This window comes from Phocoena sinus, chromosome 21 (genome assembly GCF_008692025.1).
Source record: "Phocoena sinus isolate mPhoSin1 chromosome 21, mPhoSin1.pri, whole genome shotgun sequence".
Lineage (NCBI taxonomy): Eukaryota > Metazoa > Chordata > Mammalia > Artiodactyla > Phocoenidae > Phocoena > Phocoena sinus.
The window spans coordinates 19,729,469-19,754,596 of NC_045783.1; the positions used below are offsets into that span (position 1 = coordinate 19,729,469).

The window sequence follows — 25,128 nt, forward strand, 5'->3', positions numbered from 1 at the left end:
CAAAGAGGGAAGCTAAATACCATCTTTTTTCTTCTTTTATGAACTAATGCATGAATATGGAGGAATGAATATACAAGAAAGTAAACATGACATTTTAATAAAGAAAAACGTGAAGAGACTAAAAGAAAAACACCCTATTGAAAGACAAGGACTTTTATATTAATAGAAAAATGTTCAGATGTATAGTTTCCAGGACATGGCTCTTCAGAAAAAATTGGAAAAGCAGTGCTGTAAATACAGGATAGGCCTGCTATCCCATGCAATGAAAATCAACAGAAAAGAGAAAACATTAACTGGGAGAGAAGAGTGTTATCTTTACTTTTTTATATATACAGCAGGTTCTTATTAGTCATCAGTTTTATACACATCAGTGTATACGTGTCAATCCCAATCTCCCAATTCAGCACACCCCCACCCCCATCCCCCCATGTCTTTCCCCACTTGGTGTCCAAACGTTTGTTCTCTACATCTGTGTCTCAATTTCTGCCCTGAAAACTGGTTCATCTGTACCATTTTTCTAGGTTCCACATATATGCATTAATATACGATATTTGTTTTTCTCTTTCTGACTTACTTCACTCCGTATGACAGTCTCTACGTCCATCCATGTCTCAACAAATGGCCCAATTTCGTTCCTTTTTATGGCTGAGTAATATTCCATTGTATATATGTACCACATCTTCTTCATCCATTTGTCTGTCGATGGGCATTTAGGTTGCTTCCATGACCTGGCTATTGTAAATAGTGCTGCAGTGAACATTGGGGTGCATTTGTCTTTTGGAATTATGGTTTTCTCTTGGTATATGCCCAGTAGTGGGATTGCTGGATCATAAAGTAATTCTATTTTTAGTTTTTTAAGGAAGCTCCATACTGTTCTTCATAGTGGCTGTATCAGTTTACATTCCCACCAACAGTGTAAGAGGGTTCCCTTTTCTTCACACCCTCTCCAGCATTTGTTGTTTGTAGATTTTCTAATGAAGCCCATTCTAACTGGTGTGAGGTGATACCTCACTGTAGTTTTGATTTGCACTTCTCTAATAATTAGTGATGTTGAGCAGCTTTTCATGTGCTTCTTGGCCATCTGTATGTCTTCATTGGAGAAATGTCTGTTTAGGACTTCTGCCCATCTTTGGATTGGGTTCTTTGTTTTTTTTAATATCGAGATGGTGAGCTGTTTATATATTTTGGAGACTAATCCTTTGACCATTTATTTGTTTGCAAATATTTTCTCCCATTCTGAGGGTTGTCATTTTGTCTTGTTTATGGTTTCCTTTGCTGTGCAAAAGCTTTGAAGTTACATTAGGTACCATTTGTTCATTTTTGTTTTTATTTCCATTACTCTAGGAGGTAGATCAAAAAAGATCTTGCTGTGATTTATGTCAAAGAGTGTTCTTCCTATGTTTTCCTCTACGAGTTTTATAGTGTCTGATCTTGCATTTAGGTCTCTAGTCCATTTTGAGTTTATTTTTGTGTATGGTGTTAGGGAGTGTTCTAACTTCATTGTTTTACATGTAGCTGTCCAGTTTCCCCAGCACCACTTATTGAAGAGACTGTCTTTTCTCCATTGTATATCCTTGCCTCCTTTGTCATAGATTAGTTGACCATAGGTACATGGGTTTATCTCTGGGCTTTCTATCTTGTGCCATTGATCTATGCTTCTGTTTTGTGCCAGTACCATATTGTCTTGATTACTGTAGCTTTGTAGTATAGTCTGAAGTCAGGGAGCCTGATCCCTCCAGCTCTGTTTTTTTCCCTCAAGACAGCTTTGGCTATTCAGGGTCTTTTGTGTCTCCATACAAATTTTAAGATTTTTTGTTCTAGTTCTGTAAAAAATGCCATCGGTAATTTGAGAGGGATTGCACTGAATCTGTAGATTGCTTTGGGTAGTATAGTCATTTTCACAATATTGATTCTTGCAATCCAAGAACATGGAATATCTCTCCATCTGTTGGTATCATCTTTAATTTCTTTCATCAGTGTCTTATAGTTTTCTGCATACAGGTCTTTTGTCTCTGTAGGTAGGTTTATTCCTAGGTATTTTATTCTTTTTGTTGCAGTGGTAAATGGGAGTGTTTCCTTAACTTCTCTTTCAGATATTTCATCATTAGTGTATAGGAATGCAACAGATTTCTGTGCATTAATTTTGTATCCTGCAACTTTACCAAATTCATTGATTAGCTCTAGTAGTTTTCTGGTGGCATCCTTAGGATTCTCTATGTATAGTATCATGTCATCTGCCAACAGTGACAGTTTTACTTCTTCTTTTCCAATTTGTATTCCTTTTATTTCTTTTTCTTCTCTGATTGCCATGCCTAGGACTTCCAAAACTATGTTGAATAATAGCTGTGAGAGTGGACATCCTTGTCTTTTTCCAGATCTTAGAGGAAATGCTTTCAGTTTTTCACCATTGAAAATAATGTTTGCTGTGGTTTTGTTGTATATGGCCTTTATTATGTTGAGGTACTTTCCCTCTATGCCCACTTTCTGGAGAGCTTTTATCATATGTGGGTGTTGAATTTTGTCAAAAGCTTTTTCTGCATCTGTTGAGATGATCATATGGTTTTTATTCTTCAATTTGTTAATATGGTGTATCACGTTGATTGATTTGCATATATTGAAGAATCCTTGCATCCCTGGTATAAATCCCACTTGATCATGGTGTATGATCCTTTTAATATGCTGTTGGATTTTGTTTGCTAGTATTTTGTTGAGGATTTTTGCATCTATATTCATCAGTTATATTGGTCTGTAATTCTCTTTTTTTGTAGTATCTTTGTCTGGTTTTGGTATCAGGGTGATGGTGCAGAGTGTTCCTTCCTCTGCAAATTTTTGGAAGAGTTTGAGAAGGATGGGTGTTTGCTCTTCTCTAATTGTTTGATAGAATTCACCTGTGAAGCCATCTGGTCCTGGACTTTTGTTTGTTGGAAGATTTTTTATCACAGTTTCAATTTCATTACTTGTGATTGGTCTGTTCATATTTTCTATTTCTACCTGGTTCAGTCTTGGAAGTTTATACCTTCCTAAGAATTTGTCCATTTCTTCCAGGTTGTCCATTTTATTGGCATAGAGTTGCTTGTAGTAGTCTCTTAGGATGCTTTGTATTTCTACAGTGTCTGTTGTAACTTCTCCTTTTTCATTTCTAATTTTATTGACTTGAGTCCTCTCCCTCTTTTTCTTGATGAGTCTTGCTAATGGTTAATCAATTTTGTTTATCTTCTCAGAGAACCAGCTTTTACTTTTATTAATCTTTGCTATTGTTTTCTTTGTTTCTATTTCATTTATTTCTGCTCTGATCTTTATGATTTCTTTCCTTCCGCTAACTTTGGGTTTTGTTTGTTCCTCTTTCTCTAGTTACTTTAGGTGTAAGGTTAGATTATTTATTTGAGATTTCTCTTGTTTCTTGAGGTAGGCTTGTATAGCTATAAACTTCCCTCTTAGAACTGCTTTTGCTGCATCCCATATGTTTTGGATTGTCTTGTTTTTTTCTGTTTGTTTTGTTTTTTGCGGTACACGGGCCTCTCACTGTTGTGGCCTCTCCTGTTGCAGAGCACAGGCTCCGTATGCGCAGGCTCAGTGGCCATGGCTCACGGGCCTAGCCGCTCTGCGGCATGTGGGATCTTCCTGGACCGGGGGATGAACCCGTGCCCCCTTCATCAGCAGGCGGGCTCTCAACCACTGTGCCACCAGGGAAGTCCTACTTGCTCTTTAATGTCTCAATTTACCCACTGCAAATGTAAGGCACTAATAATTAGTAAGATCCTAATAATACCTACCTTATTGAATTCTTGAGAGCTTTCAATGAGGTAACTATCACTAAAAATGCCTCTTCTTTCCAATACACTATGGAATAAGTTAGCTTTTGTAGGTTACTGTGTTAACAGAATCATCATGTTCTATACTATCTTGGGGGAAAAATCTATGAAAAATACATTCTGAGTGTCTGACAACTGGTTTATAAATTCATTTCTGGAAAACACTCTATTTATGAGATTGGAATTGCTAGTGATTAAATATAAAACAAACTTCAGAATAGATTACAAGAAAATTATTTGGATGAGTTAGTTCGAAATTATGTCTTAAATTATACCTGTCACTGGTAATAATTGAGTTTTTGCTATAATGTGCCATACCTTATGCTGGAAATAATCAATGACATCATTGGCTTGGCTCTGATGAGCCCCTCCCCATCTCTTTTCCTGCCTGAGGATCACTTTCTTTAACATCCTTACACATTTTTCCAAGGAAATCCTTTTGGCCTTGAAAGGACTTATCTTTCACTATATGTCTTCCAATGTAGCTTTACTGTTTTATGACTCATCTTTAAACAACAGAGGTAAACAATTTTTAGTAGACATCGGAACCTATTGAACATAGATTAAGAAATTTAAGTTAAAGGTTCCTGAGATTTTGGAGCAATCTGAAAGCACATTAGGAAACCAAAGGAAGCAGAAGGCTTCCATCAGTCATTATTTCTTAGAGCGTAGCAGTTCAAGGAACATTAAAATTGTCAATACTAAATATAAACTTTCTCTTAGAATAGGTGTGTTTTCTATGTCAAACTCCCTTTTAAACCTATCCAATTTTTTTTAAGGGTCTTCCTCACCTTCTACCTTCCCTCGTTGTATGAAAATGCTCTGGTTTCTCCTATCTTAAGCCCCTCCCCTAAATCTTATTGTTCTTTCAAGCTAATTTCTTTTCACTTCTGAAGTTTCTGGTCAGATGGGGGAAATTTTTGCTTCTATTTCTTCAATAGACCTTCTTTCCCAAACTCCTATGTTTGCTGCTGTCACCTCTGCTCCCCCGACCCCTCTCCCCAAACTCTCTTTCATCCCTGACTTCTACCCTCCAGCTCTCCTCATTCCTCTCGTAAACATGGATCTTTTGTCAGTTTCAAGTCTAACGTAATTTTTCTCGGTGCTCTCTTTTTGGCATACCTCCCTTATTCTCAGGACTTAAAAACTTTATCCCGAAAAATGATTCCCACTAAATGTGTAGTCTCTTCTCTCAGAGGTCCACTTTTCCAGTCACTAGCCTGCCATCAGCTGAAACGTCGTGTGTCTGGAATGAAACAGCTTTTCTCTTTGTAAAACTCCTTAGCCTCCTGACTTCCCTTTATCTCTTAGTGACTCCAAAATTCTCACTTTACAAAGATGTGAAACTTAATAGCTTTCCTTTTGCTCTGTCTGCCTTCTTAAGCTCCATATCCCTTCAGTCTTGGAGTTTCTGTGAATTATTTCTTGACAGTATCACTTGCATTTAATCCTTTTTTTTTATTGCAAGCTTTTCTACTCTAGATCCTTACTGGATAATATTTATCTTACTGCAGCAACCTTCCAGATCATATCCTCCCATCTCATCTTTCACTCCGGTTCTTATCCATTCTGCACTCTAAAGGTAAATTCATCTTTCTACAGTACTGCTTTGATTATGCCATTAAAAACAAAATCTTTGATGACTCCTATATTGGAAAAAAGTCTCTTTAGTCACTCATTAAAGACTCTTCCCAATGTAAAAGCAGCTTGTCTTCCTGTTCTTATCTTTCTTCACAAAAGAACCCTTTGCTCCAGCTAATTGGATCAGTCACCACTTGCATGAAATGCTGACGCTCTTATTGGCGCCTTTCCCAGAAGGCCCTTTGTACTGCTCACAACGAACTCAGCCTATAACAGGGAGCTCAGTTCTCACCTCTTCTGCAAAGCCTTCCTGGATCACCTGACACGACATAATCTCTGCTTCTGGAAACTTTGACAGCATTTGTTAACTGATTAATTCATTTTGCAGAGTGTCGTGTGCTGGCATGACAACCTATTCCATCATTATCTTGAACTACTTTCAGAAATCTGTTTTCAAGAACTAAATCTATTTTAAGTTTTACTGTAGATATGCTTCTTTCTGTGTGCTTAATTAGAGTAAAAGACCTTAATGACAAGCGCCATGTTCATTCATTCAACTTTTACTAACAATTTTCTGTGAAATTTTTGAGAAATATGGAGCTGAATCAAGCATGATCCTGCCTATGAAAAGTGCCACTTTGGTGGTACAGACTGGTAGATAAACGGATAATTGCTGGAGCTTGTTTTAAGTGTTATAATAAAAGTTATGTGTGGGATACAGTTAGGATGAAAAGGAGAGATGACCATCACGAGGAGTGTTTAGAAAAGGTCACGCTGATAGATGAGTCTGGAAAGGCTTTCTAGAGGGTAGTAATCAAGATGGGTCCTCCTTTTCTATCATGTTTTATTCTTATAAGGTGCTGTGAACATTTCAAAAGAAGGGGAGACCCCCGTTGGGTGAGGAAATATATCACAGGAAAGCTAACCCTTTAGATGTATATTTTCCAGTAAAATAGAATACATAAAAATTCAGGTCATTTTTAAGAATAAAGTAAGCTGTCCAGTTTGACTGAAGCGTGGTGTTTTATTGGTGGTGATAAAAATTAAAAGTAATATGCTTATGTATAATGTGGATACTTGTTACTTTCCAATACCTATCTAAAGTGACGTTTGTTCATGCATTTCCTTCTATAAACAGCTGTTGAGATAAAACCCTTATGTCTATTGTTTGCATTTTATGTTGGAGAAAACATTATTTGACTTTGGCTTTCTAGAATTTATAAATTGCAAAATCTACTCCAGATTATAATTCATAATTATTGTGAAACAATCTTAAGGTGACCATTTTTCTCTTTAATACCTTTAGATATAGAAAGTTTTCTTCAACAGTTTTCAAGAAACTAGAGATGTAGGAAAATAGGAAGCAGTACTTTTTAAAGGTGGAAGGAAATAGCTACTATAATTGATCATGGTTTGAAAAGTTAATAATTCTGGCCGTACGAATTTTTGCTTTCTCATATGTGATAAATATACAGATAAAGCAATAAGAAGATGAGAAATATTTTTATTGTGAGTCACCTAAAGGTAGCCCAAAGAGAATTTTATTAAGTAAGAGAAACTTTAGTTTTGTAGCCAAAGCTATATAACACATGAGTAGGAAAAATACATCAGTTTGAATTCTGTTTGTATAGTAGTAAATGAATTGCAAAATTATTCTACTTCTTTTAAAATTATTGTCATTTTTTAGATAAGAAACAAAAAAGGAAATTATTGATCCTTAGGTAGAAAAGGAAACGACTGACCCTGAAGCACATGTATGCTTTCAGTAGTTGTGGCACTTGGGCTTAGTTGCCCTGTGGCATGTGGCATCTTAGTTCCCTGACCAGGGATTGAACCCACGTCCCCTGCATTTTCAAGGCAGATTCTTTACCACTGGATCAGTAGGGAAGTCCTACGTGTATGCTTTTTTAATTGAAGTGTAGTTGATTTACAATATTATATTAGTTTCAGATGTACAGCAAATGATTCAATATTTTTAGAGATTATATTTCATTTAAAGTTATAAAATACTGGCTATATTTCCAGTACTGTACATTACATCCTCATATCTTCTTTATTTTATACCCGGTTGTTTGTACCTCTTGATCCTCTTCCCCAGTCTTACCCTTCCCTCTGTCCCTCTGCCTACTGGTAACCACTAGTTTGTTCTCTGTATCTGTGAGTCTGTTTTTGTTTTGTTACATTCATCAATTTATTTTCTTAGATTCTACATACAAGTGAAAATATACAGTAGCTGTCTCTGATTTATTTCACTGAACATAATACCCTCCAGGTCCATCCATGTTGTTGCAAATGGCAAATTTTCATTTTTTTGAATGGCTGAGCAATATTCCATTGTATATATACACACCGCATCTTCCTTATCCACTCATCTGTTGATGGACACTTAGCTTGCTTCTATGTCTTGGCTCTTGTAAATAATGCTACTGTGAACATTGGGGTGCATATATCTTTTCAAATTAGTGTTTTCTTCAGACATATACCCAGGAGTGGAATTGCTGGATCACATTGTAGTTCTATTTTTAATATTTTGAGGAATCTCTATACTATTGTCCATAGTGACTATATCAATTTACATTCCCACCAACATATTATGTTCTAAGTGAACTTCCTGATGGTAGGCCTTACAAGGTCTTGGTGACTTACTTTTTCTCCCTTTTATTTGCACTCTGTTTTTATCACCTACTACAGTAACTATGTGATATATATGAATACCACATTTCTCTATTTGAAAAAACAAAATCAAAACAAATTTAGGTTTTAAGTAGCCTGTGGCATTTGCATGAAGAATCAGTATGCTTCTTGCTGTATAGTTAAATCCACAAAGTCAAGATCATGTTTTACGTAAGTCCTGTGTACTCTGAGCCAAGGCTGATAAAAATGTCCATACGAAACTGCAGTTCTGTCAGGGGGTTTGGACATTCAGGCTTGACACTGGTCTAGCTGAGAGGCCAAATACAAGTCCCATCCCTATAGATTTTGTTATCCCAGTAACAGTGGAGATAAAAGGTAAAGGAATGTTTAGGAACCTTTAGAATATGCATATATGTTTGAATTTTGATTAGAATACTTACAATAGGCAAATATTCTTGCTGAGAGTGGAATGGAATACAGACTTCCAGAAGAGGCACCTAGGCAGAGTGTCACAGAAGCAATGGGCCTTTGGGGTCAGACAGGACAGGTTTGTGCTTTAGTCTAGCTTTCTACTAGCTCTCTGGCCCTGCCCAGGTTCCTTTCAATTTTTCTCATTTCTAAGTGCTGTTGATAGTTCCTACAATTTAGGAATATATATAAAATGTCTGGCTATAGAAAACACGAAATATTCCTATCAGACATGCTATTACTTAGGCAAATATTAACAGTGATAAAATATTACCTTTGGAATCCTACTTTGCTTTGAGATTTTTGACCCATGATCTTGGGTTGTGAAATTGTTATCCAGTTGATTATAAGGCATCTTAATATGAGAATGTTGTTTTTCTGACCCTTACCTGGACCCACTAGCAACAAGTGGTTGTGCCTGTGAAACAAGAGACCATGTCTCTAATTATTTTAGTCATACATAAAAAATGAAAACAAAAGTGCATTAGTGGATAAGCCCTTTAAAAGCACAACAAGTGAATATAGAAAGAGCATGTTTACTCTTAGGGTAAACAGAGAAATGATTCTGCTGTGAAAAACCTGTCTGTATCTTGATTTTTCAAAGAGGTTACCAAAAGGGGAAAAAGCTCAAATTTTATAGATTGCAATATGTGTTTCTTTTCGGTTGTATAATTGCAATGGTTGAGCATAATTTTCCCTGTGAGCTGAGGGCAGCAACATAGCAGTTTCACAAACCCTTGGACAGTGCCCATCAGAAAGCCTAGATGTAGAATCGAAGACTGTTAACTCAGGTGGCTCATGAAGTTCCAACACTGACAGGGGTTCAGGCTTGGCCTTGAACTAACAGTTATTAATCACGTGTCCTTCGGCAAGTTACATTTCTCCAATATTATCTCTTCACCTGTGAAATGAAGGGTTGATAATAGCTGCTCTACCTTGCTGGGTTGTTGTGAAGATTAAATTTGATTATAGATGATTAAATATGAAGAAAACTCTGAGTCATTGGCAGGTGTCAGGTCTCTTCTGTTCCGATCTTTTTATATGGATCTGATTTTGGGGGTGAGGTTGGGTGGAGAGTTTGCTATCCCCAGTGACAGTGGGGACACAAGAGGAAAAGAATGCTTAGGAACTTTCCAAATGTCCATTTATATTTGAACTTTGATTACAACTCTTATAAGAAGCGAATATTACTTCTGAGAATGAAATAGAATATGACATTCCAAAAGGGGGACTGACGTGCAGTGTAACAGAGGCAAGAGGGACTTTGGAGTCAGACAGACACGGGTTTGTATCTCAGCCTAGCTTTTTCCTATCTTCATGACCCTGCCCGGCGCTCTTTTCATTTCTCTCATCTCTTATGACCTTGATAGTTCCTACAACTAGGGAATATTGTTGAGGGAACTTCCATTTCTGACCTACTCTTTTTTGTTCTCTAACCATCTTGCCTTATTCCTGCTCACGTGACAGAAAGGACCCGAGGTGTTGTGACTACACATAACAGTAATTGGAGTGAAGAGAGAACCATGGAAGCTAAGTTTAGTAGTTACTTCTCACACATCATACCCTAAGGCCACCCCTGATGCTCCCTGACCCCTCTCCAGGGAACTCTGGATCCTGTTCATAGAATCCGTGGCACTCAGCCCTTGTGTATCTCACAGTGTTCATGGCAGAACAGCGAGATCATATTCTGATACCTTGTAGGAGGTACAGCGATTGCCAGGAACAACGTGGGAAACCTAAGGGCTCAAGTTCTGGTGGAATACCAGTGAGGCTCTTACTGAATTTTTCACATTTTTAGATCTGGTAACAAGAGATAATTTATTTAAATTCTAGGAACTTAAACCAGTCTGAAGCCACAGATGTAAAAGAGCACGTATGCCCTCAGAACTGACTAAGTTTGAAGATTCTGTGCAGGAGCTTTGAAAACCCACCAAGCACACACCCAGAGAGCTCATCCTGGATAGAAAGTAACATGTTTCTTTTGGTTAAATAATTTTCCCAACTGAAAATTGAAAACTTAACTTGGGTCATTTAAAATCAAGAGAAATGAAAGTATAGACCACAGCAAATATGCCACATCATCTGAAGGTGCTGTCCTTCTTCTTTACAAATCCTCCTATTTATTGTTGTGATTGGTACTTAGAGTTTCATCACGTTGTGATGGGTTGGGTAGAGAAAAAAAGCACTTAAAAATTCTTACCCTATTTCACCCAATTGAAAACAACAAGAAAAATATTTCACCTCCCCCTACTGGCTTGATACTTAAAGTAGATATTTCTTAACCATCATTTGTTTCTTTTGCCGCTCCGCGGCATGTGGGATCTTCCCGGACCGGGGCATGAACATCGCCTGCATCGGCAGGCGGACTCTCAACCACTGTGCCACCAGGGAAACCCCATCATTTGTTTCTTAATTGAGGGTTATTTTTTTCTGAAGTTAGTAAAGTATATCCTTTGGTTCCCTGAGAGATAATTTATATGGTAATTACTAATTTCTGCTTTAATATTATTGGCAGGTATTAGCAAACTGTGAATTTATATGTTCTTGCTTGTAAAGGAATATCAGCTGCTTTATCCCTTGTTTATAGGATGATCTATTAACTTACTTTCTAATCCTAAACGGAAGCCATTATTCCGTTCATGCTTTCCGTCTTGGCTGAAAATCATAATTAGTTCTGTTTCTAGCGTACTATGGGGTGACAATGATTTTGATGGATAATTCCTTGCTCAAGTTTATTACACAAATTGAAAAGATTAAAAGATTAAACATTAGACAGAAATAAATTCTGTGTTTAATGGGGATTAAATTGTTTCACTGGTTGAGAGAATTGCGTCTCTGATCTAGACCAAAAGTAAGCTTCAGATATTTGCTGTTTTCTGCTATCACTACCATAATGCACATTTTATTTATTCATTTTTAATTTTTATTGGAGTAAAGTTGACTTACAATGTTGTGTTAGTGTTAGGTGTACAGCAAAGTGAATCAGTTATATATATATATATATATATATATATATGGCACATTTTAAGATGGCACATTTTAAGAAAGGACTAGCATTATGTTTACACTTTGCAGTCATTCAAGAAGCATTTGTTAAATAAAGGAAGTAATGATGAATGAATGAATGAATTGGAAATACCATCCCAAATTCTGTGAAAATTCCAAATCCTGGGCATCATTTCTGTCCAAAAATGAATGTTTCTAAAATTTACAAAACTTTGGTAGCTAGTGTGTAAACAAGAAGGTCAAGAAGTATCTTTTAAACAAATCATTGTATTATAAAAGGAGATTTAAGTTACCTTGTGTGGTAAAAAATATATTAAATGTGCATTGCACATCGCGTAGATGTTCCATTAGCCTGCTAACCTGTGCTTTTCCCTGATACTCACATCCGACTGTAGACTGAGTTCCTTGACAAAAAACACAGTAGAAGGTAAAGAACAGAAGTCGCAAGGTCACACTGAACCTGAGACTGAAAGTTAGCTGTGCATCATTGAGCTAGAAGCATCTCTCATGCTCCGTGTTGTGTGCCTACTTGGCAAGGAGATGGGCACACAGTAATTCATAGTCAATAGTAGCCATTATTGTGGTGGTTATTTTCACTATTATATTAAGGAGTATATTATGATAACTCCTTTTAGGGCATACATTTAACCACATCTAAGGGGGAGCTGTAGCCATATGCTACTGTTATGCATCAATTTGAATTCTTTTTATTCTAAAGTATAATTATTCTTTTTGTAAAATTTTTACATGTATGAACTAACCCAGGTTAATGTCATACAGATGTTCAGATGACATTAATGTCATAATGTCATACGGATGTCCAGATGACATCTGTCATCTGGACACAGATGCTTAAAATAAGATGAGTATTTATTGTAATGGAAACATTTTTAATAATTTTTAATAATGCCTTTTGCATTCTTTTAAACACCATGTCCCTGGTCCCAAACATAATAGTTTCTTATTGCTACTGTAACAAATTTGTCACAAAGTTACTGCTTAAAACAGCATAAATTTGTTTTCTCATAGTCTGGGAGGTCAGAAGTCCAGAATGGGTTTCACTTGGCTAAAATCAAGTTGTCAGTAGGGCTGTATGTCAGTAAGCCTCTAGAGAAGAATCTGCTTCCTTGCCTTTTTCCAGCCTAAAAGCTGCCTATATTCTTTGGCTAATGGCCTCTTCCATCTGCAAAGTCAGAAGTGTAGCATTTTCGACCCTTGCTCATTATTTTTCCATCCTTACATCTTCTCCCCCTGACTCTGACCTTCCTGCATCCCTCTTATAAGGATCCTTATGATTACATTAGGCCTACTCTGCTATCTAGGATAATCTCCCCACTTCAATGTCATTAATTTAATGACGTCTGCAAACTCCCTTTTGCCAAGTAAAGTGACATATTTACAGTTTCATGGCATTAGGATGTGGACATCTTTGGGGGGCAAGTGGTGAATTATTGTGTCCACCATACTAAGTTATGTACCAATATCTGTCTGAAAGTGTAACCTTTCTGACCTTTATGATAGGGCTCTGATGCCTGTGATGAATGAGGCACCATCTCTTACAGGTTGCTTTACTAATGAGGCTAACTTCATTCTGGGTGAGTTATATCAAAGGGAGGGCTGTGTGTGTATGTGTGTTTAGGGGTGGAGCATAGGGAATAGCTCAGGTCAAAACCTTGCTGAATAAGAAGTACTAAAACTACATAGAAACTCTGTTTATTTAAGCAAAGAGAAAAAAAATATTTTTGCCTAAAAGTCAACTCAGAAAACATTAAATGTTAACAGGCCTGATTTTATTTTAAGCAAAGTGAAAAATAGCTTCATCAAGTCTATAAGTGGGAGCATATATTTTTTAACAAATTATATTGCCTAATTCAAGGGTACAAGAAGGCCAGTGAGAATTTTGTTCCACTTTTTTAGCTACTAGAACGTTAACATAGGAACATATTTGAGAAGTAGCAATTTTAAGGTAACTGCTTATATTTTATCTTAAAATGAGTTCCATGGTTTTACATGTAAGAGCTAACTCAGCTTTGTTTTATTCTTGTCTGCTTCAGCTAAATTGTTGGTTATGTATGGCCAAATGGTGCCACCAGCAGAAAAATATATTTATATAGAAGTATTCTACTATAGATTTTCCATGATAGTTACTAGCTGCTAATATTTCAGCCAGAGATGGGATTATGGAGAATGCTAAGAAGTAGCAGTTATAAGAGAATAATGCTTGAGAATATGGTCACCATGTGTAGACTACGTGAGTTCAAATTCTTCAGTCTACCATTGCTAGGTTGTGGGTGTTGAGCAAGTTATTTGACTGTTCTGTGCCTCAGTTTTGATAGATATATATTTTTATTTGCAAAATACCATTTGAGAGCAACTGCTGTATAGGATTGTTACAATGATTAAATGAGTTAATACATGAGAAGTGCTTAAAACAGCACTTAATACATAGAAAATACTTGATAAGTATTAATATAAATAGTCCAAATTTGTCAAAAATCCCATGTGTGGCGGTTATAAAGGTATTATCACAAGTGCCTTGGACCTAAATGCTTCAGCATGCTTGGCTAAGTATAAAATTATATTCAACACTATATTCAAATAATCTTCCATAATTCTGATACTTATCCTTCTACTGAATGTCTTCCATAATGCTCTTATGATTTCTATTCTTAGTCACATTGGAAAGTTGAGAGGAAAAATATATATTATCAGAATCAGGGAAACTAACCTGAAGGATGTTAGCCTTTTCAGTCAGATGCTTCAGCTGGGCTTACCTGTCTAAGTTAGGTTCCAGACAGCCATATCCCCAGTTTCCATTTCCACTCCCAGTATTTACCATTTTAAGTGGCAAAATTTTAGTGGCAGGCATGAAATAATTTCCACTAAATGAGCAATGTGTGCGAGTTGTAATGCCTCTTTAAAACACTTTTTGGTATGAATCTATTTCTTTATCTGGGAATTCTTATTTCAATACATTTTTTGAAAGTCATCTTTCCTCTATAGATATAGCTTAAAATAAACCAGTTCAGGCTGTTTTTGCTTTTTTCTTGGAATAAGAAACCACAAGGACACAGAATCCAGAAGGATTTCCTTAAAGCAGCTCAAAATTCTCTGTGAAGTTAACTGCGAGGGAGCAGAAGACTTGAACAAAAATGACAATTTTAGGAGCTGTACAATTCCAGAATAAGAAAACATCATAGAACTTCATGGTTGTGAAGCTGGTTTGTTTTACTACTAGTATATGGGATCTCTTGATGTGTTTGACATTGGTGGCAATCAACCATTAAACATTGATTCTGAGATTTTGGAGTAGAAGTTAGCAGCTTTTCCTCCCCAAAATGAAAATTTGGAAATCCAAATTTCAAAGTTGTAGAAGAGAGTAAAGAAGGAATCTTTTCAATTGTTGCTTAGTCACAACTAGAAGACATGCAAATGGAATGATATGATTCTGCTTTCAAAATATTTTCTAGCATCCTTGATTTACTATAAATTAAACTGTTAGGTTTCAGCCTTTTTTCAAGAAGATTCTGAAATACAGGTGTATTTTAAGAGACAGTAATGTTCATTCATTTTTTTCCCCCTATATTATTCATTAAAACAATGTTCTGAAGAAGCTAGAACTATGTTAACATCATTTGCAGGGATTTGGGCCATTGAAAGGAATAAAAGGATATCACCAGGGCAATTATCTATACAGGCAAGGGGATTCAGGAGCAAAATTTTACACTGATGAAGAAATAATACAAAAACCAGTAGCATTTTGGAGTAGGAATATTGCTGTTATTGGAGAAGGGGTTATCATGGCAGAATTAAAAGCACTGGACTATAATGGAGCTCTTATATTGTATAAAGTTCCATGTAATTTATACATATTAACTGATTTAATCTTCATAATCCTTTGATGTAGGTACTACTTTTATGCCATTTTTCAGATAAGAAAACTGAGACACCATTTTCCCCAGGTTTGTTTAACTAGAGCTGAATTTCAAAGCCAGCAATCTGGCCCCTTCAAGATCCTACCATAGAGTGTGGGGAGATGGAAGTGTAATATTTTTCTCCCAGGTTATTTTATCTTTAATATTTTAGAATAATTTTGTATAAGTAGCACTGCTGAAAATTTTAAACAAAGACTTTACCTCTCTCCTGAAAACGATACTTTACAACTTTTTTTTACTTTTATAATGTATTATTTTGTGCACATGCCTTTTTACTACAGGTAACATTCATGTGAGGCATATACTAAATATCAGTTATGTTTATATCCTTGCTGTCTGTTTTTTCTAAATCACACATTAACTACTTTCATATATAGTAAGAATTTAGTAAATATTTTTGGAAACAATGTGGGTAAAGAGAGACATGTTATCTAGGAGAACTTTAGGTCCTAACACGTCTAGTTTAAAAATACTAAGGATTAAAAAAAAATAACCCTTTAAAACCTTAACTCAAGTTGTTCTCAAGGTTAAATACGATTCACATTCTCAAATTTATAGTTTAGTTTAAATCCCTTAAGCAGTGACATTCAACTTGGTCAAACATACTTTCCACATCACTGGTTATGATAAGTTTACCTGCCTGGGCTAGGTATATTTGCAAATATGAAGTGAATACAAACTATTTTCTTTGGGAGAATGAATCAAATGAATACAGACTGGATCAGAAGAAAATTTCAAATTTTTCGGTCTTGAGCAGTGTATATATTTCAGTTTAGATCCCTTTTAATTCATCAGATGAATTATGTGCCAATAATAATCCTGGAAAAATAAACCCAAAGACTTTTATTTACATTGTTTACATATGTTGCATAATTATTAAGCTTTTACATTTATTTCAATTACAATTATTATTGTAATTAAAGTGTATTTGGGAGTTTTAATTTTTGGGACACTGTATTCTTTTTTTTTGCGGTACGCGGGCCTCTCACTGTTGTGGCCTCTCCCGTTGCGGAGCACAGGCTCCAGACGCGCAGGCTCAGCGGGCCTTGGCTCACGGGCCCAGCCGCGCGGCATGTGGGACCGGAGCACAAACCCGTGTCCCCTGCATCGGCAGGTGGACTCTCAACCACTGCGCCACCAGGGAAGCCCTGGGACACTGTATTCTTGATATTTAGAATAGAAAGTTATGAAAGAGTAAAAAGATAGGGGCCAGATTAGGTCATTGGATACCACTGAAAACTTGAAATAAATAATTGTACACCTTGTCCAAATGTAACTGCAGTAAAAGAAATAGTCATTTAGCTGCTACAAACCTATTTTGGAAACACTATTTCTCATACTATTACTACTGAAGAAGACTTTTTATTACATTGCTGATCTTTGTTGATTAGTTTTGATTGCTAGCAAACCAACACAGGCGTATGCACACACACACAATTTTAAATGAGGGTTTAGGCAAGCACTTTGATGACCTTGAAATAATCTGAAAAGTATCTGAATGGTATCAACCTATATGTATCATGCTTCATGCCGGGAGGACTCTGACATCTGAGACAAGCTGATTGTAGAGAGCGTTTCAAGAGGTCTTATTGTAACCAGGAAGTGTTTGGTTGGTAATCTTTGGATTCTTTGTTTCTCTGATTAGACTGTCAATTCAGAGCAGGGCTCCATCTTGTTTACCACTGTCTTTTCTGAGCCTGGCTGTGCCTGGTGCATGGTAGGTGCTTAATACATATTGGATGGATTAATGAATAAATAAGGGAGTTAGTTGTCCTTTTATCTCTCCTTTCCTGATTTGCCCACAAATACTATGCATAGACTGCTCTGTGAAGATGAGGACACTAATATCAGGGTTACATAAATCTGAACGAGCTATAGCATAACGGATACAAAAATAAATTCAGCCCCCGCGATGTGAGGGCGGGGAGCAGGGATTGAGTGTAGCAGAGGAAAAGCAGGCACCCAGTCATGGATTTGTGAAAGGGCCTAGGATGAGAAAGTCAGGTGGGTGTATCACTGGCAGTTTTGTGGAGAATGCCAGGAAATGAAGGTAGGTAGGTTGTAACTAGGTTGTTATGGGCCTGGAATGCAAAGGTAAGGCTTTTGGTCTAGAATACAGGAAGTCAATAGAGAGCTAAGGAGGAGATGAAATAAAGAGAATCTTGAAGATGGCAAGAGGTTTCACGTGGGAAAATGGATCACCGTCCTCATCAAATATTTTGAAATGATAACTGCACCTGAAGAGTCCTGAAACTTAATAGGAAATGAGTGCCAAGTCTGCTGTTTTGGCTATCGTGACTTAGGTGCCAGGTAAATATTTGGATGGAAAATTTCCCTTACAAAAACCTAGAATGACCATTTGAAGCAGGTGTTTCAAGGAAACATCCCTCGGGAGGTTATGAATCCACTGGTGAAACTTGTTTGCTTTTGTATAAAGAGTGTGTTAATACAATGAACAAATACAAATCATCATGGAGACCTAGGTCAAATTCTTTGCTCTTTATGGTTTTTTTTTAGTCCCTTGAAAAATTGACCTGCCAAATTTATTTTCTCTTAGAATGTAACCGAGTACATTTTCCTTACAGAAAATCCTACTTCTAAACTGAAAGAAATGCACATTGATCTATATTAAAGCAAAAACAAAATATGTTTTAGTAAAAGTATGGCCAACTTCCTGAACCACTTTCAATTAACAAATGTATTTATTGCCTACTATGTGCTACACTCTTAAAAGTTTTATAGTCTTCCATGTCTAAGAGCATATCCGTGCTACTTCACGTTTGAGTGAATGGAGATTCAATGTCAAAGTGGGACTATTGCAAAAGACAAGGGAAGATGTTACCATATTGTCTTCAAACTTCTTTCTTTCTTCATCCTCAGACCTCTTGCTATCTCTCTCTGTCTTCTTTCTTTCCTTCCTTTCCTTCCTCTTTCTTCCCTTTGCGAGTTAACACCTCCTGATACAATATGACAAAGAAGTCTTAAAGGAAACAAATACGAGTGACAATGAAATTGCAGAATGTATATTTATTATTCCTCAAGTGAAATGGCAGATTGAAAACCTTTAGCACATTAATTGTTTATATGCAAATAAATTCTGCTAAGTACAAATGATCCTTATCTTTTTATTGAAACAAGCACAACAGGACTTTTACTTGGAAAATGTTTTTCATATTTAGAGCTGTTCTTTGTAGGAAATGCTAAATGAGTCATGCTAATGAGTGAAAACAAAACAAAATAATCCCAACACATTTCATGACTACCAAATAGAAAGACAAAGACAAAAATTTTCCCCAGTAAATTTATTTCTTACACTGGCATATGTACACTCTGTGTTTACAGTTTTAGCTAATTTAGATCTATAGATACACTAAGAAGGACATTTTTAAAATATACTATAGAATATGTTTGTACAGAACAATTCCTCTAGTGACAGACATTCTAGGGCTAATTGAATTTAAAAGCTCATAAGAATGGAAAAGAGGACATGTAATCTACTGATCACATCAATTTTGGGGTGGTCCATTCTTCTTTATTTTATTCAACTTGTATAAGTCCCACTTCATTTAAGTCTCAGATTGATGAATTATGACATTTGGGGAGGTATGCTGCTGTTAAATTCTCTAAAGAATACTAGAACCATGGAAAGTGGAAATTATAATATTATTATGTTGATATGGTTAAGATTGCATATGCATATGTTCATTGTATTGTTCATGAGTAAAAAAGTGTTATATACAATTTTAAATAATTTATAATTATTATATATCATATACAAATGCATGATACAGACACACAGATATGTTTTCTCCTAATCCTTAATCATTTTCATCAATAATATTTGATGAGTTTTTTGTTTTATATCATAAACTAGTTCAAATAGTTTTCTTGGAGTTGAAATTCTACATTTGGAAATGTCATTTGAATTAAAAAAAAAACTTCTTCCCCCATCTAATAAACTGCCATGATTGATTAAACCAACCAGGAGCTTCTATATATACTTTTTAAAACTTCTGTCCATAGTTATCCTGGTGTTTAGAAATAGAAACAATATATTGGCTTTTAAGTCAATAAACTGTTGGTTCTTTACTTGGAGGGTGGTCTAGGGAGGAGAAAGAATGTGCCGAAAAATTACTATGATGTTAACATTTCTTTAGGTGATTTTGCATCTATTTCCTCCATAAATTTGAATATATATATTCAAATTTCTGGGAAATAGATGAGAAAATACCATTTTTTAAAGAAAATTCATGAGTGTCCATGTTTGGATAATATAATGGTTTTGTATCATCTACTTCAAGGAATAATAAGAATAATTGGACTTAATTCAAGAATCAGCTAGTAGAACTAAATAAACAAAATTGCAATTTTTTTTTTTTTTTTTGCAAAAACTTAAAACTTCTTATTGGCTGATGTACGCCTCTTCCTGGAAATCACTGTTCATAGTGTTTTATATCAGTTAGGTTAATTTTAGCTATGAGTAATAGAAAAATCTCCACTTAGACATTAAACCATTAAAAAAGTAATTATCTCATATAAAAAGTAATCCAGAGGCAAAGTTGTCCCAGGGTCTGTTAATTCAGTGGCTCAACAATGCAATAACGTTCTCAGATGTGCAGTTATCCTGTATTCCCTCTGACTCCCCTCATGGCTACAAAAACGCTGCAGTTAATCTGTGCAGATTCTGTGTATCCACTGCATGAAGAGAGAAGACAATCTTCCTCTCTTCTGTCTCTTTTTCAGAGGGAGGAAATTTTACCCATAGGCTGTTCCTGCCCCAAACTTTCCTTCAAGCCTTGTTTTTAAGATTTAAGTCACATGTACCTTTTTTGCTTTATCAGATTCTATCAGGATGTGCTTCTAATCATGTAGAAACTTGAATAACATTTGGATTCTACCATACAGGAAAAAGAAATGGAAATGGCTGTTGGGTGGGTAATGAGTATCTACTATATGAGTCTTAAAAAAAAAGAGAGAGAAAATAAACATTTTAAATAGCAGAATGGGAAATGTTAAGTTTTACATTTATTTGCTGATTCAAAAATTAAGAGTGTCAATAAAACTGAATACCAAGAGTCTTCAGCAAATGTTTGTTGAGTAATACTTGTGCACAGACATTTGCACAGAATAGGAATTGAGATTACTTTAGATAAATTTTAGAGCTATTAGAAAGAAAAAACAATGATTTACTAAATAATTACTATAATCATATAATTAATTAAATATCAGTTGATTGTATAATAATTAATTTATTAAATAATAACTTGTTAAAGGGGAGAGTATAACAAATACAACTTTTTTTTTGGTAAAATGCAAAGTTTGCTTTATTTCAGAGGCCGCAGCTGGTGGAGAGGGTGAACTCTTGTCCAAAGGCCCCCCGCCCGCCCCCAACAATCAGTATGCAAGAACTTTTAAAGGGTAGTTTCAGTCAGAGAGAGGTAGCTACATGCAGAAACAGAACAGTGAGCTCTGACAGTCATCTTGAAATTGGTCATGTGATGATCTGGTCAGCGTCATCTTGATTGTTTTAAGAACAGTTAATCTTCAGTTCCAGGGTCAGTTTGTTCCCATTTCTTTGATGCCAGTTCTCAGAATTGTGGCAGCTTATCTCATGGCTACAGTCTGGTCATCACATAGTTAACTTCTTACACTTGGTGAGGGTTTCAGTATCTACAAAACAGCTCTAATGATATGGCTTCAGACTATTATCTATAACTCTTGAGGAGGAACTAAAGGTCCTTGGCTTTGCTTAATGACTAAATTATTATTAAAAAATAAATATATTTTAAGTGATTTTTATCTAGTTCTTTTGTATTTAATCACAGGATTTCTTTTCACTTGAATAGAACTCTCAACCTAAAGTATCACATCTCATTGACCTTGCATAATTATGGTTCTTGAAATAAAATGGACCCCATTCTTGAAGCATTGTAATGGAAATGTAATCATAGCTTCCCTCAAACTGTCTCCAAAACTTCCACAATGTGCAATCTATCTGTTTAAATTTGAAGTCACGGACAGTTGAATATTAGGCAACAGAGCCAATAAGATCTGCTTAAATGCTTAAAAACACCAGTAGCTAAAAAACTAGCTTTCAAGGTTAATATTTTGGACAAAATCAATGTTGTAGACTTTTTTGTCTCTTAATTATAGACAAAAGTCTTATACAATTGTTAATTGCTGATAGAAATCAGAGTATTCAAATTAAAGTGAAATACCTTTCATTCACTCAATAAATATTGATTGATTGCCTAACATGTGCAGTTTTATGAAGTATGAGTTGTTTATACTTAGAATGGAATTTTACTGCCTTCCTTTTGAAGATAAATTAAAAACTATGACTATGAATTAGGAATTGATATTATTTCAAAACTCCAGGAGTAATGCTTTATAGATACTGACGATTTATAATTAGAAAGAGGTGTGTTCACCTGAAAATGAAAAATTCTACCATTATTTTGGAAAGAAAAAAGAATACCAAATAAAGATTTTCCTCCAATAGTAAGAACCTAGGTGCTTCCTATTAACCAGGGTAGGGGGCCCAACATTTGTAATTATCAGCACTTTGATTATTCTTTACTCTTAGCTCCCATGCTTGACCCTAAGTGCTTAACTTTCTCCCACTCTCCCCAGTCTTATTGCTGTGCTGTTGGCAAGAAACGAACATTCAGTAAATCTAAAGATTCTAGGGATGTTGTAGATGTCCCAAATTTACTTTTCGACTGCTTGGTCAGAAATGCTGTGAACTTACACAGGACACTATGTATAAATGAAAGCCAAAGGCTACATGAAGAGTCCTTACTTCCCTGAACATGGTGTAACACAAGCTATTAACTAAGAACATGTTTCCCGAATAAGGAAATAAATAAATGAATACTCAAGCTCCAAATCTGAAACTTGAAAGGAAAGGAATTCCTTAGTGCAAGATGTATCTTTCAAACAGTTTGAAAATTATCTCCCTTTACTAGTAATTTAAAGCACATCACAAAATAACTAATATTTTCACTGTGAGATGTTTGATGTGATTAAAGAACAGATGATTGAAACTTAGAAAATGGAGAAGAAAAGAGAAAGGCTGAATGTGGACAACATAGTCCATTCGGAAGTAGAAAAATATATTAGAGACATAATGAAGTACATTTTTGTAGTATATTACATTTCCATCCAATTATTGAATAGATAGCTATACTTTTTTACGTTTTCCAACCCAAACCAAGTATCTATCAACATATTATTTTCTAAACAGATATTTTAATTGTCAAATAAATAAAATCATCACTTCCCTACAAATCCTTGACAAATCCTTACTTGCTATAGATTAGACAAATGACTACTCTTTAGACTTGTAAATATCAATAGCAACTGTTTTAGAGGCTATATGCTTAAGAAAACATGCTATGCCTCTGATTTAGTGATTTTTCTACTTAATTCATTTTTGAAAACATAATAAATAGTTCAACAGTTATTTCAAATGGCTTCTCTTACTGTGATCCATTATACTTGCTTAAGCAGCTCTCTAAAGTTTGGGAACAAATCAGCAACACATGCAGAAGAAATGTCCACCAATTTAAAGGAGACTGTTGTAGTTCTTCTAATTCTATATGTTTAGTGTAAAATCAGCATGAGGTCAGTGGTCTCATATTTCAGCTAATAGATGGGGGATAGCAATTAGTGGAAAGGAAAGTTTGAGTGGAAGATGCATCAATGTGAACAGAGCAACAAGGCAACACTTCCACTTTCTCCCCAGTATTTCTTCTCTTTTTGTCTTGGAACAGAAGTGTTATTTGGGTCTATGGCCAACAACTAATGAATAAATTCCTCAGTCTTCCTGGAACCCAGATTTGGTAGTGCTATTTTGTTCTGAACAACAGAATATTAACTGAAATGATAGATGTGACTGTCTAGAGTGTGTATGCCCTTTCTCTTTCTCTTCTTTCTTTTTGCTGGAACAGCAGCCGGGATCATGGGTAAGATCACACTCACAGTCCTACTTAATTATGAGTAGAAGCCTGATTTGGGGATGGAAGATACTGAATCTTCCACTGAAGTCACCATATCAGCCCTTGGAGACTCTTTCTGTTTGGACTATTTTGTGTGAGAGAAATTAACTTCTATGATGCTTAAGTCAATATTATTTTGACCTTTGTTTTATTTTAACCGAAAGAAAAGCTAAAAAAAAAGATGCTCAATTTATTTATAAAGCATGCATGTTTACATATGAAGGTTTTGTAGGCAGAAAATATCATTAACCAAGTTGCAGATCTTAAGGATTTAGATGTCTCAAGTAGTGCAGTCCCAGAGAATTTGCCGTGATGATCTAAAGGGCTCTATTGTGTGCTGTCCAATAGGATAGCTATGGGTCCTTGAAATGGGGCTGAGGCACTGAATTTTAAATTTTATTTAACTTTAATTAGTTTGTGTTTTAGTAGGCACATATGGATAGTGGCTACCATAAGGACAGCGTAGGTAGAGGCAATGAAACATTTACAGAGTAGGGAAGGTGTCCTGAGAATAGCTGTTAGCAACGTAAGCAGCATGGTTTCAGCTGCTTCTCTGCCTTCCTCTACACAGCTTGCCTTCTCTCATCTCTGTCTCATTCTTTTTCATTTGCCATTTTTTTTGAGAAGGCATCGATGAGTAGGTAGATAGCTAGAGCTGTAGATAGTAGAGCGATAGAGTCCCTGTATTTCAAGTGAGTAAATACACAAAAGAGGACTTTAAACAAGTAGGAACCTATGTGTATATCAAGCTGGACAAATGGGAGTGTCCCAGTGAGCACCTAAAGCTGTATGATCAACATGCTGTGTTTTTCTGAAGTAGCAGTTTACCTAATTATTTTGATGGAACTAATTATTTTACCTTAAGAAAAAACTACGTAACGTAATTCTCAGACATTTATAGCAGAACTCAGGAGTTCTGTTTGTCTCTTCAGTATACAAAATCTATTGGCATTGCTAATCCCTCAGGGGAAACAATAAGGAACACCCAGGAGGCTCACCTCAAGCCCTGATCTTCCCTCTGTTTCTTTCTCCACACTCTTAAGTTTCCAAACTTTGTTTTAGAGGGTGTATTGGGAGGTTTATTCCGTCCCGAATTAGAATTCCCATTTTGTTTATATTGCTCCTAATCTGAGTTCAGATTTCCACTTTATATGAAGCAGGATGACATTTGCCTCTGGACCTAAAAGATACCCTGGGAGATAAAGGGGACCTTCCCAGTACAAGGTTGTTTTAGATCTAATTGCTCTTAAGACTCCCCAATTTTTAGTCTCCACTTATTAGTTAGTGGCCAGGCAGGAAACAGATGACTTGCTTATCTGGACTTTTGCTGAAAATTTAATAAAGAGACTATTTAAAGGGAACCAGTGAGAGATGCTGAGGCAGATAGAGATTAGCAAAAACTAGAAACCATCACAAGCCAGGGTTGAGAGGGAGAGTCAACATTACTAAAGCCTGGTGAAGACGAGATCCACGGATGCTGCTGCCAGAACAGCAAAGCAGGAAGGGAGTGGGTGATGGAATAGCCTGTCCTCTTTCTTCTCACTTCCCGAGTCTCTTACCGTGTCTCCCATTGCCTAGTGAAAACAGAGTGCAAGAGAGCAAAGGAAGTGGAACCCTGGGGCATGGAGCAGGACAACAACAGAAAAAGTAGAACATGGGGCTTCCCTGGTGGCGCAGTGGTTGAGAGTCCAC

At 35.9% G+C, this 25,128-nt stretch overlaps 1 protein-coding gene across 1 annotated transcript in view; it reads left to right on the forward strand.

Annotated features, from left to right (window-relative positions):
- SGCZ (sarcoglycan zeta) overlaps positions 1-25,128 on the forward strand; it is an 899,256-nt gene that overhangs the window by 22,333 nt on the left and 851,795 nt on the right. The window lies entirely within an intron of this gene.